The sequence below is a fragment of the Temnothorax longispinosus genome, chromosome 1, assembly GCF_030848805.1.
Source record: "Temnothorax longispinosus isolate EJ_2023e chromosome 1, Tlon_JGU_v1, whole genome shotgun sequence".
NCBI classification, from domain to species: Eukaryota; Metazoa; Arthropoda; class Insecta; order Hymenoptera; family Formicidae; genus Temnothorax; species Temnothorax longispinosus.
In genome coordinates, this window is record NC_092358.1 from 24,420,511 (window position 1) to 24,437,778 (window position 17,268).

At 46.0% G+C, this 17,268-nt stretch overlaps 1 protein-coding gene across 2 annotated transcripts in view; it reads left to right on the plus strand.

Moving 5' to 3' along the window:
• LOC139820070 (uncharacterized) overlaps positions 1-17,268 on the plus strand; it is an 80,687-nt gene that overhangs the window by 26,572 nt on the left and 36,847 nt on the right. Inside the window, exon 1 of one of the 2 annotated variants that reach the window (XM_071790010.1) lies at positions 5,950-6,713. The exons of the other annotated variant lie outside the window; for it this stretch is intronic. The gene's annotated coding sequence lies outside the window, so the exon portion shown is untranslated. Of the gene's footprint in view, positions 1-5,949; positions 6,714-17,268 lie in introns of those variants that run through there. 2 annotated transcript variants of the gene reach the window in all.

The window sequence follows — 17,268 nt, forward strand, 5'->3', positions numbered from 1 at the left end:
CCCCTTCGATCTCCTTCGAAATCGAAAAAAAATGATTACTATATAATATATAACAATAAACAGTTAAATCAGTTAGCGGAAAAAATAGGGATGTTAGAAATTTAGAATGTCAATTTTTTTAGTTTTTGGAAAAATATGAAATGATAAATATATGAAGTAAACTTAATAGTTCGTTAAGTTTAGATTTGTATATATTTTATATTTACGTACGTACGTAATGTAATTGCGTAAAAAAATCGTACAATTCGACTTTCTTTTCTAACATAATAAAAATTATTCTTTATTCTCAGCTTGTGAAGAACGTGAGATACACTTTTATATCTGCGATATGTCCATTTATCGTATGAGGATTACGATATTTAAATCCTCACAGCGTAGTTTCCTCAGAGACAGAAGCATGATTTAAGATTATTGTGAATATATTAACCACCACGTGGAGAACGCGTACAGTTTAAATTCTATAATGCAACAGACGCTAAACGCATCCAAGCTTATTGTTAGTAGCCTCGCCGGAGCAATTCGATGACTTGCTCGCATCGTCACGAGAGGCCGACGAGAGAATGGTATATAGGTATGTCATTTTGTAACAGCGCGCGATTCAGCAACTTTTGCACGGCAAACATCGCTCATTTAGTGAAGCGACGATGCAGCAATAACCGCAGGAAGACAATGACGAGTGGTGACCGGTACTCCTGGATCTGTTCGACGAGCGCTCGTGGAACCCAGGACCTTGAGCGCGAGCACTCGCTCATTGGTACGTCCCTGGGCTGCAAACAGGAACACGACGATTATCCGGCAAATGAATGAAATCGAGTGAACCGACCGGCCGGCGGCCGGCGCGCTCGCTCTCCCGTACGCGTGCAACACCGGCCGAGCCGAGCGGAGCCGAGCCGCTTGAAGAATGCGTCTCGGGTCTGGACTTCATGAATGGCCAGTGCGTACTCGCTGAAGCGTGGCCTCTCGCGTTACGTCCGAATTACGCACGTGTGTCTTAACATCGCGCGGATATCGCGCGATCCGTTCTCGTCCTGCCGTGAGTCAGATTGCCGCGCGGGTTTCCACCGAAGCCGAACACTGCCGACATCATCGAGTATCCGACGACAGCGATATTCGTGGAATGAACATGTATTTAAATTTTGTAATAACACCTGGAATATTAAGTAACTAAAAGTGATCAAATCTTTAGTAAGTTTGTCCGTCGATAGCTTTCGAATAATTTCTACAGCATGTTCATATGTACAAGATGAACCATAGAACATTCATCTCTGCTATTTGCGCTTCACAGATCGTAAAATATGCTCGCGTATGAATGTCCGCATGCACGAAGTGTGCTCATTGTATATAATAATCTCGATATAAGATAATCTCTCTCTTTCTCTTTAGAAATAGTCTCTATAAAATTCTTCAGAAAGAGCAGATAGATATTTAGGATCAGCGACGGGTTCAATCTCCGTTTCAGGATTCGTTCACTGTCTTGTTCTGCATTCGAGCGTGAGAATTGGGATGAGACAATCGAAAAGAGAGGACTCGAAGGTCGTAAACGCTTCAAGTTTGCGTATGTCACGTATACATATATATACTTGCCATGCTTCCGATACGATTACGTTGTCGCGTGGTCGTCGTCGTCCGGTTCCTTACGGTTCTTACGCAACGCGCGTGTAACGCGCGGATATGATTTCCGTTCATGGCAGAAACGCCCCGTTCCTCTCGCGCGTTGCGCGGTATCGCGTTACGTAAGACGACGCAAAACGAGACGCGTTCGTGCATGCGCTCGGATCTGCGCACCTTGCGACAATCGGACGTTCCGAAACGATGCGTTTCCAGCTTGCACTTTCCGGTACTTTCCACGCCGGCCGCGTCGGCGAAAGACTCGTTTTTATTCCTTTAATGAATAATTCAATGGAGCTGGAACGTTAAATCGGAATCGTATCACATTTGTCTCATCGAACAAATATTGTTGTTATGTATTGTCTTGACAACGGGATAGAATTTTGAGATTTGCGTTAAACTCTTCTTAAATTAATTTGATTTCATATCGTCGTGATTATCAACCGTGACTTGAAGATCCATTTTTATTCCTGGATAATTATTTCAGCTTAGATTCTTTTATGTTGCGCACCGTACCAAATATGACTCAGTGAAGTTAATTTTTTTATGTTGATAATAATAAATGTTGCGTCAATTTTAGAGTGCGATCTTAATGTGCGCGATTACGCTATGCCTTTCTTGCAAACGATTAATACCGGCGCTAACGGCGCAATACGATTACATTTATCGGTCGCAGGGACTTCACGTGAGTATTGAATGAATCACAATACGCGGGTAATCTTGATTACACGCGATCGAGCATTTTTTCCGATCGTGCAAAGATTTGTCCGCGCGCAGAAAAATCGATCGTTTCTCGAACGCGGATTAAACGAGCGCGCGAGGCGAGACGTAATCACAATTCGAGTTATCGTCGAGCGTATAAATTTCTGGCGTGAACACGGTGGCGCAAGTGAGAGACGCGGGCATGTATTGTCTCGCGTTTTACGGCCGTGAAGTGGCCTTATCGTTTGGCATATCGTTTGAACCAAACGTCTTATCTTCGCGTGCACTCCTCACATTATTCACGTACTTACTGGCATATAAGCAATACACGCGCGTCACATATCGAACGTTTCTTTCTATCCGTTCGTTTCCTCCTCCGAATCATTTGCGACTCGGCGATGGTCGGGGCGCGCCACGATTGCACTTCGATCACGCGACATTTGCCTTTCTTGTCAAACATGATTTTCATATTCATGATTTATCTCGTATTCTCAATCTCGCCGAGATTATTCGCATGGTCATGATCGCAGCGTGTGGTTGCAGGCAATTTTTAAAACTCTATAATATTTGCATCTGCATTCCGGACGATAGAAATATTTTAATCTTCGCGATTTTTCTGTTTATTTCCCTTTTTTTTGTTTTTTATTTATATCGAGCACAAACTGAACCCCGTCGAAATGCGCACGTGACCCACGTTTGCATTTCGACACGCAATTGTTACGTGCAAATATTTGGCATTGCCTATTCGCACGCGAGAAGTTCACTTCCCGCATCCCGAAGCGTATTTTTTTACCCCCGTTTTTTTTTTTTTTTCGTCTCGCCTCCCTTGCTTGCTTGCCCGCCGGGCGATTTCCCTCAATTTATTTTTGTCGCGAGCGCGTGCACGCGGAAAAAATGCGCGTCGCGCACGAATACGTTGATGCGGTTGATGAATCTCTCTCTCCCCCCTTCTCTCTTTTTTCTCCCGATGGCATCGGTGGATAGCGGATTGCCCCGCGAAAACCAAATTGCAATATCGCGAGGAGGAAATCGGTCGAGGCATCGACCTAGCTGTTATTTTTCGTATTTGCGGAGGGGGAGAAATGACAGCGAGAAAATAACTGATGCGGGACGATATCGGCTGCAGCCCCGAATCTAAATTGGCCGGCTGAAGCCGTTATTGGAGATACTAAACATTCCCCGGTTCGACGAAGGGCCCTTAATAGTCGTAACTACCGACCCTGCGGGTAGGATCGGCCCTGGGACGACGCTACGATCGCAAGAAAGGTGGAAACCGTATACGCGATGTATACGGGCGGCGGAGGAAGACGTGAGCGGAAGCGCGATAAGGCGGCGGCCACAGCGGGGGCTCCGTTAAACGTGATATACAACCGTGGTGATGGACAGCGCGATGCGCGATGCCGCGAACATCGCGCGCGCGCGCACGAGCACGTGCCTGTTTTTCCACGGAACCTTCAACCCCGTAAAATGTGCGGTGAAATTTTACGGATGAGCATGCGGACGCACGACTCGCGCCGTGACGGTGAAATTACCCGACAATTTTGGCCGAAAAAAAATGAAAAACACTGTACCGTTGTTGATAGCTCGTTCCCACGACGAGAGCGAGATCGTCGCTTTTACCTTATTACGTGCTTGAGATACCCGGGACCGACAAGGGACGTCAAACTGGTACCCGTGGAGCTGTCAATTTTGTTATTCGAATCGAGTAAAGAACGCTAATTCCCAGCGAAATCGGTGGCCGATATCTATCTACCCGAAGTAATTTCGTCGAGTAAATTAAATCGCTGAGATGTCGTTTAAACCTGCGAATTGCGACTCAACCGCACACGTGCGGAAGCGTTGGAATAATTTTACATGCGCCCGCTTCAACGCGAAACCACGAACTATGTGTTGCTCACGTCGTTAATTAATATTACGCGGAGCGTGCGAACAAACAACACAACAGGATAAGAGCGGTAAAATCAGAAAACACCGCGCTCGCTTCCCGGCGAACTTTCCACTCGAACTCTCCGCGCTCGCGAGATTATATGCGCAAACATCGCGCGCGAGTACGGGCCACATCGCGGGCGTGTCGGTGAAAAGGTGACTCTCTCTTTCTGTGTTCCGCCTCGCGGAGGAAGGTTTATCGCGTCGAACAAATCGTCGGAATGCTTACCGAGACCACGGCACGTACCGATGCACGTCTCGACGATACCGCGATCGTAATCCGAGGAGCGTCGCTTTCGCGTCATTGTCCCCGCTCGTGGCGCGAACAACAAAGGCCCCGGCGCGGGTGAAATGGCGAGCGCGCCCGAGGTGCGAGTTAACGCTCGCGCGACACAAAGCGCCGGAACGATTTTACAATTGCTTCCGTGGCGAGCGTGTCGCGCGCGCGGAGCACGGGATTCCCTCGTTATCGCAGACAGACAAAACGTCTCTCCGGCCGTGCCACCCGCCGCGCGAGAAAGGGATTCGTTTCTCCAGGTCGGCGTTGAATACAGGGCGGACAAGTCGGCCTGCAATCACGCGCGCGCACCTCCCGCCTCCCGCCTCGGGTCTTAGGTTCATCGCGGAAGTCCCGATATGCATCTTCTTCCTGCGCCCGGTAATTTTCCTCTCGCGTTCGCGAGCGCGTTACGCTTTGACTCGCGCTACTTGCGCCGGCTCTATAGGCCAAGTCGCGGCGGCGGAAAATAGAAATTAAAGAACCCGACGACACACGTCTACGCGCGCCGCGTTACTCGTTCACCCGCTCGTATACCGTAATGCAAACTTGCGGTAATCCTCTCGCGCTGTGTCGTAGCCGAGTTTCAAACTTAGTCTTTCGTGTGATTCATTGTTCTGCGGATTTATTATACTTAGCGTTCCTCTTTCAACATATACTTCTGCAAAGCATATCAAAATATTCGTGGCACGCCAAGTTGTGAAACACGAAGCTTTAGAAATCATGATTTTCCTGTCAAGCATACACTGAAATTCATAATGTTATACTCAATTTGAGTCATTCCTATATGTCGCCACTGCTCCTACCTCTATGTTGTTAATTTAATTAAACCAATGAAGTTAAAATAATAAATTTCGATACACATGGTGGTCAAAAATAACAAAATATTATTCAATTCAAGGTATTGTTTAAATTTCATCTTTTAATATTTAACAGTGTATTTGTATGAAATATATTAAAAATTTTTGTATCTCGTGTGCGTGTGTTAAAGTTAAATATACATGTCAAAATGTAACGAGAAGAAAAAGAAAAACCGAGATATCAAGACAGAGAAAGAAAAGCAAGGTAGATAGAAATAAATTAAAATTTAACTTCGAAAAAAATTCGAGGGCAACACAGACAGCACACATAGTAAAAGTCGGGATATAATAAAAAATTAAAGATAATTGGTATAGAGCGAAAGAGAGACAGAGAGAGACAGTGTGCGAGGCGTGCACCGAAGCGGCAACGAGTCAAGTGCGCTCGCCGAGAGCGAGCGGCCGACACGTCGCCGGACTCCGGAGCGGAACCCCGCGTCCTTGCCAGCTCCCTACTCCGTTCTGAGTTCTCTTCTCAAAGAGGGGGAGACCGACCACATCCCTACTACACCAGCCTCGCCACCCTCTCCTCCAGTCCCACCACTATGCCGCGCTATGTAAGAGCCCGCACATGTTACCCCGCGTTCCAGTCTCGCAGCGGCACTCGCGAGCGTTGTTTCGCGCACTGGTAACGCGGTACGGACAGATCGCCTGGCGGGCAGGAAGGGGCGATAAAACGCTCTTTCTCTCTCTTTCTCTCTCTAGCTTCTCGCGCGCACGGGGGAACAGCGGAGGGAGAGAGACACCCACGTAACCACCAGACACTGCGCGCACAGGTACCGAAGAAGGGAGGGGGGAGGCCCCGGTGTGTATGTGCATTGTGCGCGTGTGTGTACGTTACGTGTACGCGTGCGCGCGCGACGAGTTCCCTTTTCAGTGCCTCGCGCGGAGCCGCCGCGACCTCGTCGTCGAATCGCCACGTTCGCCGAAGGCCGAAGAGCAGTTTTAATCGGGTGGAGTGATAGGAGGAGAGGAACAGTCCGCCGCCGTTTCCGTGCCCACTCAGCATCCCGCATTAGCGCTCTTCCCTCTTCCTCTCATTTTATCCCTTTTTTTGCCCTCCCCCTTCATTTTTTTTACTTTTGTACGAATCAACTCGGCTCGCCCCCTCGACGCGTGTGGAATTACCTCGAGTGGGAAGTACCTGCCTGCCGATTTGAGACCTGTCCATCCCTCGTCTCGGCGCGAGTGTTTGAGAGAGTGTGAGAAAAGAGGAGGAAGTTCCGTTCCCTGAGGAACTCGCGCGGTGTGGATAAAAAAATCGCGACAGGTGCGAGGAGGAATTGAAAGGAACACAACCTTCGTCGTCGGGATAGCGGAGAAGACGTGTTATCGAGAAACACGTGAGTATCCCGAGAACTCCGAGGTGCCGATCGTTTCGCGGGCTCCGGCCTTCCGAGAGTTCCGAGGTCTCCTCGCGGGATGATCTTGACACATGCGCGCGCGTGGGTGCGACGAGACGCATGATGTTGCACGCGTCGCATACCGCGCGTTGCGTAATCGCGCGTTCTATTCTCTTTTCTATTCTTTTTCGAGAACAGTCGAGAAGGCTATACCGCGAAAGTCGCGGAGCAAAGTCGAGCAACGACGCGATCCCCGCACGAAACGCGTTAATATTTGTTATCGCATCGCCAATCAATGTTTGTTTAGTTTGCCGATGGACTTCGAGGCAAAGAGCGATCTCTTACGCGGGAATTTCCACAATTCTTCGTTTTTTTCCAATTCGCAGAAAGTTGAGCTTGCGACGAAATAGATATTCACGCCACTCGATACCTCAACCGCGCTTATCTCCTCGGCTTGTCACCCATGAATGTTGATAAGCTCGCGACCAAACTACAAACTTATGTAAAATTACAACCGCGGACCAAATTAATTGCGCAGAAAGCTGACCGATTGACATTTCTCGCTCCGAAGACTCGTCATCTCGTTGCAAAACTCCAGTTCGACAGGAATTTCTGGAGCGCCGCGAAAAATTGACCGATCGACTAATTATCCCGAACGGCGATAGACGGTTATCGAGAAACTGTCGATCAATTGTTATCGTGTGTCCTTAGTCGTCATCCTGCGCGTGTGGGATGTACAAAACTGTTTCGCAGTTCCAGGATTCCGATCTTTAAAAGGCTAAAACTAATTGGAAGAGGCGCGCTTAGATTCGCGCGAACTCGAACCGCTCGATCGAGTCGAAAATTCGCGAATAATCGCTCACGACGCGACGGAGGCAAACTTGCCGTCACGCGCGACGTGGGTGCGTAAGCAGTCGCGTCCTCACGCGTGCGATACGCCGCGGCGCAGCGTGATGCCGTGGCGCGCGCATGCACGCGACCGCGTGCTATTACGTGATGACTGGAGCGCGCGCGGCGCGGCTCGAGTTCCGTGCCACGCCGACGACGTATGTAGGTACATACATACATATCTGCGTAATACACCCGTCGTCGCCGCTGCTCGATTTTACTCCGTTCCGCGGCCGCAATTATGTAGCGCAAGAACAGGTGACGACAGTCGCGGCCTTGATACCATATCGCGTAGCTTCACGAAAAAGACATAACTGTGCTGGACGTTCGAAAATCCTTCCTGCGAATAATAGCTTTTAAAAACTAAACTTTCAATCGCACGAAGACTCGAGTTGCTTCGAAGATTCGTGTTTTAATATCTGAAACGTTCACAATACTTAAATATAAAGTGATCTAGATCTACGAGGGTAAATCAAAGTAATAACATAAAATGTCCTAAAATAGAAAATATATTTTCAGAGCATTTAAAACTTCCAATATAAATATTATATATATAAGAATTTCAGAAATTATATTTGATAAATGTTTCGAGATTTTCGCTCTATGAAGTAACCCGATGCATCTTGATCGCTAGAAATAATGCGATAAAGTTGAAACGGATAAATTACTCTTTTTATTTAATTCTGGCCTATCACATATATCGTAATTTTTGCGATGGTAGACGAGTTTTAATCGGGTGAATTCCGATCGTATTTTTGCGATTTAGTTATCAAGATAGGTAACAAAACTCGTTCATCCTGCGAGACGCAGTCAAATATGATGTTAAATAAGTTTCCTATTATTTGTTCGTTAAAACATCTTTGGTAATGAACGCAAAGTGTGACTTTATTTATCAGCATGATGCTAAATACTGGCAAACCACTAGTGTATTTCCGCCTCGCTCGTATCGGAAATTTTTCTTTCACGCGAGCGTGAATAGTTTAGGTATCGAATAACTGGTTTGCGCGAAGTAACGCGGCGCGCGGCGCGGCGTGCGCGCGGGAGGAGTGAAATAAATCCATTTCTTCCCTCGATCCATTTAAATTTGCTTTCCCTCTCGGATTATGAGACAGCAAAACATACGCGCGCCTGTCATCGGTTTAAATTCCATTAGATCGTAGCACGCTCGCTCGCGCACGCGGGAGCGAGACGATTAATTTCTTCAAGGCTTAATCCGTTGAGGACAACAATCTGGAGCTAATGCCGCGTGACTCACAGCTCCTCCGCGTGCGTTCACTTTACACACGAACGCGGTCATTACGGCGCGAGTTACGTTAAAGATCGAGAGCGACACGGAAAGCCGGTTTTTACCGTCTCGCCTCTCGCGATAGCGTCTGCTATCAAGATACACGTGTCGACATACGCGACGGTCACTCGGCGATCACTCGGATCAGCTAATAGTGCCGTTCGCTTTCCAAAGAAATCGCGCCATCGACTTATCACGCGACGTGATAATATTCTCGATGGTTCTTCGCAATATTATTATTTTATGCCACAATCCGAGTGACTCATTTAACGAAGATGAAATGTGACGTTTCACGAAAGTGGAAATTTCTTCCTCCGATAAACGGCGATCGTAACAAGAATGAATCGCGGGCACTGACGTGCTCTCGATGCGAGCTCCGCGAGCGGATACGCGAATTTATTTGCACAGCTGGTACACATCTATCAATCGCGTTACGCGGTACTCGCGCGTGTACTCGCGTCCGTTCATTCCCACCGCGTTCGCGGCACTCGCCGGCGTTGCCTCTGCCGGGAAAAAAAAGGCTTGATGTACCGTAAATTCCGTTCGGCTGCACCGGACTCCGTGCGTGCGTTGTTAAAGCATTAACGGGATAACACGTCGCTTATCGAGTAAACGCTCGGGATCCGCGCGATATATATACGTATATCTCTTCGCGCGGCGCGTATACGCGCGCGCTTTTCCGGGAACCGGAGTGCAAATTGCCCGCCCCGCTCGACTACCGAAATCAGATTAACGTCGATTTCCCGTACATCGATCTTCTCCGCGTTTTCTCTTTCCCTATCTATCTATCTTTCTGTCCCTCTCCTCTCGACTTCTTTCGTTTCCCGCTGTAAACAACCGGGCGCACGTCCTGACCGTCCGTCACGGAATTAATCACAGTTTAATTGGAAAATCTCAGCGCGCAAATACCGTCGCCCGTAGTAGGCAAATACATGGGGTCATCGGAATCGGTGGCAGTCACGTAATATGCGAACTGCATCGCCCGGCTATGTCGCTCGCGCTCGCGAGTCGAATCGATCGACCCTCACTCGAGGTACACGAAAACAATTCCCGGCGCACCCTTCGGTCGATCTTTGGGCGCATTATCGAGAACATCTCGGTGAACACCGCGATCGCCAACCGCATGGGACGGTTTCAATCCTGGCGCTATTTAAAAAGAGAGAGAGAGATACACCGTCAGCCGTAATTATAATTAAATACTATATAATTATATCGAACGCATGTAGAACGAACAAAAAAGAATACGTATCTGAACCTGATTACGGTAATAAATTTACTTTATCTAATGTAAGTGCACAAGCCTGAAGATATCGCATTCACTCCGACGCTTCTCGGATGCTATACAAAGTATCAAATCGCTAACTCGGCGTGAAAGTCAAGCGTCTCCGACGTGATATCATGGAAAGTCTCTTTCTCTGTCTCTCCCTCTTTCTCTCCGTTTGAACGGCAAACTTTTTCGTTCTTGAGCCCGAGGAACATTCTCATCCATCACTGGCAAATCGCTACTCCTAGGCGACGTTTCCGCCTGAGAAGCGCGAAATATCCTTTTGTGTGACGCGCGCGCCTGTGTAACTCCAGCAGGAGATTATTTCACGCTCTTCCCTCTCTCTCTCTCTCTCTCTCTCTCTGTCTTCCTTGGCGGTGCCTTCATTAATTTCGCAGCTGCTTCGCCTAAGAATAACATTGTCGAACGAAAGCGGAATACCGACTCGCACTCCCTCAATAGAGGATCGTTAATCTTCCATTCTTGCGAGAGCCGCGGCTCGCAAGTCCGCTCTTCTGTCTCCGTTATATCGGTGAAGGGGTTATCGCCGCATTCTTCCTTTTCGGATTACGACGACGCGTCTTTTGCGTCAGCTAGCGCGTCCCACCGATCGATCGACGATCATCTCGCCCGAGACTTATTCGTTGATTCGAAGAATCTCTATTTACAATTGATATTTCATATTTATGAGACTCGCCGACAATCTTTTTATGCATGGAGCATTAAAGGAATATTTAATGCTCCATGCTTTTTTTCTTTTTTTTTTACAGACATCGTAGATTCGGTGTCCGCGAAATTACCTCATTAAATTCGTATTACTGTCTACGCTTGTCATCACACTGTCACCGCACTTGAATCCAACATTTTCGCATAATAAATTCCAATTAGATGATTATGACATCGTATCGCAACGTAGAATAATAAATTCAAGCACTAAAAATTCGAATTCTCGATAGATATATTTACGTATTAATCATGATTATTATCATGTCGTGAGGAACACATATATTTCAACGATTTATTGATATTGACGGACGAGACCCGTACCTTTATTGAGGCAGTAGTAACCAGAGAAACGAGAGTCGATTGGACGACCGTCAAAGCGAATTATGAAAATTGTCGGAAATTTCTGCGACCCGAGTTCCGCGAGTGTTTTCATTGTGCGCGACGTTTTATGGTTTTATCCGCCCGTTATTGCGGGCGGCACGCTGCATTAAGATCCAGCGGGTTGTGACGCGAGCGAGCTTTATTGATTCGTAGAATCCCAGCGCGGGAGCCCAAATGCACATAGTTACACCGTTATCTGCCGCATTTTTATATGATTGCTGAAAATTGCTTAAATTATAACTTCCTCGGTATTTCAAAAGTTATCGAATTCGAAATGATTCGAAAATGATCTTTGAGCACTGCACGAGAGTCGGAATAAAAATTTACGCCCGATATACAAAACGTTTATAGAAAATAAACTTTGAAAATTTTTCAAGACGAAAAGGAAATTATGCAACTAATTACGGAACATTTATCACGTACGTTATATCATACAGAATCTATAATCTCGATAATAAAGGAGCGATTAGAACTTGATAAAAATTCTCGGAACGCGCGGAAATTAAGCTGACAAAGTACTTGACGTCGTCGCGCAGCTGTCGCGACAATCACGGCGATATATAATGCGAACAATGTGATAGCGCGTTCGCAGATAATATGCCGACATCACCGCGTATTCTGTACACAGCGCAAGTCCGTACCTTACGAGCTGCGTTGTACCAGCGAGATTTCGGCATCGTCGGCTTGCACCCTCGACTTGCTTGAAGAGGATCTGGATTTGGGGGGGGGGGGTGGAGAAAGCGGAGCGAAGTTAGAGAGAAGAGAGTTCGTTAAGGGCCCTCTAAGGTGAAACGACAGGGTGGCCAAAGGAATCTTCAGTTGCCCTGTGGTTAAACGTAATTTTAACCCCTCGCATCAAGGAACCCTGTTTTCTTCGGCATTTTCGGCTGCAACTTGTCCTCGAAGTACTCTTACGCCGCTATTTCGGCGGCACAAACGGCGAAGATTTTCAATTACTTCGTTACTTCGTCGCGTTTTCGAAGTGTTTGCGAGACTTAACAGCGCGCCATTTCCTTTTCTCGCGATATTTATTTATCGCGCGTCGTCCAATCGCGCGATTTCGCCGTCGTCATCGCCTCTGTTGGGTATCGATCCGGCGACGTCGTGAAAAAGCGGCGACTCGGAATAGAAAGGGACAGCCGGCTCGGAGAAATGCCAAACGGGATGCCTCTCGAACGCAGCAGCCGATGATCGAGCGACCTACTACCCTGTTTTCCATGCGATTTGCGAGATCCAAGTTCAAAGTGGTTGGAACAAGTCGTGCGTGGCGAGCATTATTGGCCGCCACGTTAGCCGTATAGGCATGTATATCGCGGTTATATCGAACGAAAATGAAATCGCGCATCACGTGAGATCCCCATGTACAGCGGTCTAAAATTGGCGTGCCTGTGTGCGCAAGGTTGAACAAACACGATCGTAATGGCTATTTCAAGTATGAACGCGGTTAATTGGAAATAATATCTATGAACTACTACTATCGGAATTTGTATCGCGTCCTAATCGCCTCTGTTGAAATTCCTCCGGAATATAGCGTCAACGCGAGCGGTATCAGGTGAAATTTCACGAGTCGCAGCGTTATCACTTTTTTTCTTTCCTTTCGCGTCGGAATCGCAAAGAATGCTAACTCATACGCGAGCGTTCGCGTCACGAGTTACAAATATCGGGCACAGATAACGAGTCTCGTCGAAGCCGACGACGATTGTTTGAACAATTTGTCAGCGTGAGCGTAATACGCCGTAGTACGACAATCGCGAGCCTTCGGGATTAATTATGGAGCCTTGAAACACAGGCACGTGGAGCTCTAACTATATGTAATTGCCGCGATCTTCGCACGTGTCATTGTCGAGCATATTATTAAGACGGCGAATGCCTGTTATGCTTATTGATAAGAATAATGATATTTGAATGCCGTAATTACTACGTTAATTGCAGTATTATCGTGAGATAATTGGAGTACTATCGCAAATTGGAATACTTCGCTGTTTTATTTTATTATTAATGAAAGTGTCGGTGTCAACGAGTACGATGATAAAATAATAATTATAATATTAGTCTCACAATTACATGGTATAATTATAGCATGGGACATATGTCATGCATTCTACACACTATGACGTAATAATTATATTGCTCTTTCCCCTTTGCCAGCTGAATCGATATTGTTGCTAAAGGCTCGAGGATATGTTGCTATATAGGGTATATTGTTTTGAAATCGCAAAAAGATGGCAACGATACGCCTTTGTTCGTACTGCGGATATTCCATCCGCATTACGCTCGAATATTCAAATAGCAATTATTCGGACAATGACCTCCGTAATCGGCACGTCAGCTAAAAAAGGCGCGTTACCGAATATGTCCATATGTACAACGTACGAACGTGTACAACGATTAAAGCATCTATACTACGGATATTCCGAGAATATACTTATTTGAATTGTGACGCTCGATTCGAGTAAGTTGTCAACGTACTACTTGTATCTTATCTTCACCTGTTTGCAATATCTTTCATATCTCAAAGAAAAGTAGAAGATAATTGAAGATTGGAAATGTTTAACAAATTAGAAATAATTCAATGTTGTTAATATTGTCCGAAACAGCGTAGTTTGTACTTCTTTTTATCCAGCCTCAGTGTACCTCAGAAAACCGTAGTTATTTTCGAAAAAGCGAGTCTTTTAAAAATTTAAAGAAGAGCATCTTTTTTTCTGCTGATGGAATTAGATCGTTGTCACATTGTTCTTCGCGGATAATAAATTGGAAGAAAAGCAGGGGAAATGTCGTGTGGCGGTATCCTCTCAGACTAGACGGAAGTCATTAGCAGCGGCACTTAGAAAGCACTACAAGAGCTGCGTAATCACATTGAGTAGAAGAGCATCTCGCGGATGCAACAGCCAATTGACGTGCACCACCGTGATTGTCTCTATTCGCGGAAATAGATTCAACTTTATCAGTTGCGAAAATGTTGCGCTGAGTGGAACGGTATGTAGTCTTCGGAATAGATAACTCCTGCGGAGGGCTTAAGGACTCTCGCGTGTAAGGACCGATCGATGGATATCAGGAAATTGGGATCGCCGGCGCATGTGATGCTTAAGTCGTGTACATTGTCCTCCTTGTGTGTGCTTGCTCTGTCGGTCTATCCCGCCCCTCGGTTCCGATCCAAAGCCGCGACTGCGTAATATCGGACGCTGGTGGGCGACGTTAATCGCGATAAAGCCATTATCGCGATGACCGTCGTGCGTGCACGCGCATAAAGCGCCGCGATAAACTCCCGCTCGGATGAATAGTTTTCACCTTGTGCTTGGTTTCAAAAATAAGGCAGAAGGCTTTCGGCGGAAGCGCCGTATTCGTGAGGAAATTCTGCGTTCCGCAAACTGTCGCGAATATTGAAATTGCGCGAATGTGAAAGAGAGAAATAAAAAGATAGATACCTATTGGCAGAAAAGTCATATACACCTAATTTCAAGCCGAATTATAACGAAAGCATTAAAAATTGTTTTGTTATTGTTATTGATCCTTTTATGAATTAAAAAAAACGATCGCAATGTCGATCAGCAAAAGTACTAAATGTGCAAATAGATAATGCGCGAACTTGAAAATTTTAACGTTAACGATACTATATACCTAAATAATTAAACGATGTCGATATATAAATATAATTGAAACATAACAGGTTCAAAAACAGAAATAAAATAAATTAATGCGCTTATGAAATGAGATATACAAACGTCTAAAATAATTTTATCTGTAAAGACTATAATGAATATTTAAACTTAATTTGTTCTTATTTCTTGTTATTTATTACATTTATTTTTTGTATTATTTTCTTTGTCATTTTCTCTTATTACATTCAGCGTTCTTAAAATTCCGCGCCACAAGCACGCTAGAATCCATCCGTGGTGATGCACGTCCGCCGCAGCATCCAGCTGCAAGGTAACATAGCGCTTGTGCGCGCTTACTCCCGCCGGCACACATAACAATCTTAATTATATAACGAGCGTGTAATCGAGCACTTTCATTGTTGCCAACCGGCGGCCGACGCAGGAAGCGCCAGAAGCACGATTCTCCGATGAGCGACCGTTGAACCAGCTTTTATCGGCGTCGCCGATACTTCCGCGACGAAGCAAGTCGCGGCTCAGTCAGCCAGATGCGATCGAAGATCGCACATTTGTGATTTTCCATCACGGAGCCGGATGCTGCGCCGATCCAGTCAACTCATCGTTCGTTGTATACAACACAGACGGAACCGTGCCCAATTACTCGACCGGCGCGTTGAACCTTTCGAATCGCATGATTATTAATCGCCGATAACGGGGTTAATCCGAGATGTGATCCGCGATTTAATGATGATTGCCGCGACGTCGTTTAAGATTCGCGTGTGCGATATAAATAGATCGGAGATGCGAGCGGACAGGGTCAATGCCGATAGAAATCGAAAGGATTAATCTCTCGAATACTCGCACTTTCCATTGACCCCGTTCATTAATCGACATGCACGACCGCGCCGGTTGAAATCGTCGGATACCTTCGACGGAGAAATCGAGTAAGAAAGATAGTATAAAAAAAAAAATAGCAAGAAAGAGAGATTCGCCGAGATGTGTATGCTCGACATGCATTTCTTGCGATGGTGAAAATTATATAGGGCAGAATATAGATACGTACGTAGAAAGATGTGTCATGAGAGTTATTAAGATTTTAATTTTTAGGATTGGTAATAATTTGATAATTATTATTATTTTGCAAGCAAACGGAAGTTTGAAGATTACAAACTGAAACAACACAAACGATAATTAAGCTTTTATTATCGTTTCTCAACGAGTAGATAAGGAACGTTTATATCAGTGCGATCGTGACTTGCTTTTCAATATTTTCGGCGAACATCCATTTGCGCTCGATTTCGTCATGCTTATTTTTAATTCAATAGCTACATATTTCGTCAACCTGAAACAAAAGATTCCATTTAAATTCTAAAGGAAAATAATAAAAACGCGTATGTTAAAAAACCTTTCAATTTGATGCGAGCTGTTTTTTATACGACACACATCTGAAACTTTGTAGTTTTCCCATTTGAGAAAAATCGCCCCATAACCTTTCATATACGATTTTATCCCGTGCAGCTTTTAAAGTAACAACATTTTCTATATCGTTTCGAGTTACGCTTCGACGTGTTCGGCGTCGTATTTCTAAAGGATCGGCAGTATATATTGAGCGGGAACTGGCGGGAACTATCTTTCCCCGCCGGCGTATCGAACCATGCGATAATTACAGCCGAGCTCGGGGAGCGGTTAATTAAAGTTACATCCATAGAATACGGTTAATGCGCGGTATCTGGCTTTTCTGGAATTATCGAAACTACCGATACGGAGTCGGTCTGCGTTGAAATATCGTTAAACGAGAGCGCGGGAAAACTAGAGCGGTGTTTCTATACGATTTTAATGTGTCTCACGAACAGCGCACATTACGTGACAATTAATTACATAATAATGATGATTAATTACACAATAATGACGATAATAACAATGAAGACGCGTCGGAGGATGCCTCTCGATCTCGACGATCGTGGTCGATAAACTCGGGCCGCTTTAATTATACCGAAACGTATTTTCGGGGGTATTACTCATTCCCCGGCGATTAATATTCCGTTCTAAATCCGTCGCGCGTTTCAAGTATTACGGTGGAAGAAACGCGTTCGCGTCACCCGCGCGAATTGCGCGCAGAAAGCGGAGACAAACGCGCCAAAAGCAACAGTACACTCCCGGTTTTTGTACAATCCGTAAATCTTATCTTGCAATAATTCCGTGACGTACCGGGCGTCGCGCCATTGTCGCACCGAGGCAGTCGCCGTTATAAATCTATGAGATACGGAGCGATTATCTCAGTCAACAGGGGAATTTTTACGGGCGACGTGCGTCATCTTGCTTCCCCCCGTGACTCCCCTCTGCGAAGGGGGAGGGGAGAGAGGGAACTTCGCCCATTCCGGATGGGCTTCGCCGCGGGCTGTCCTCGGACGCGAGGGA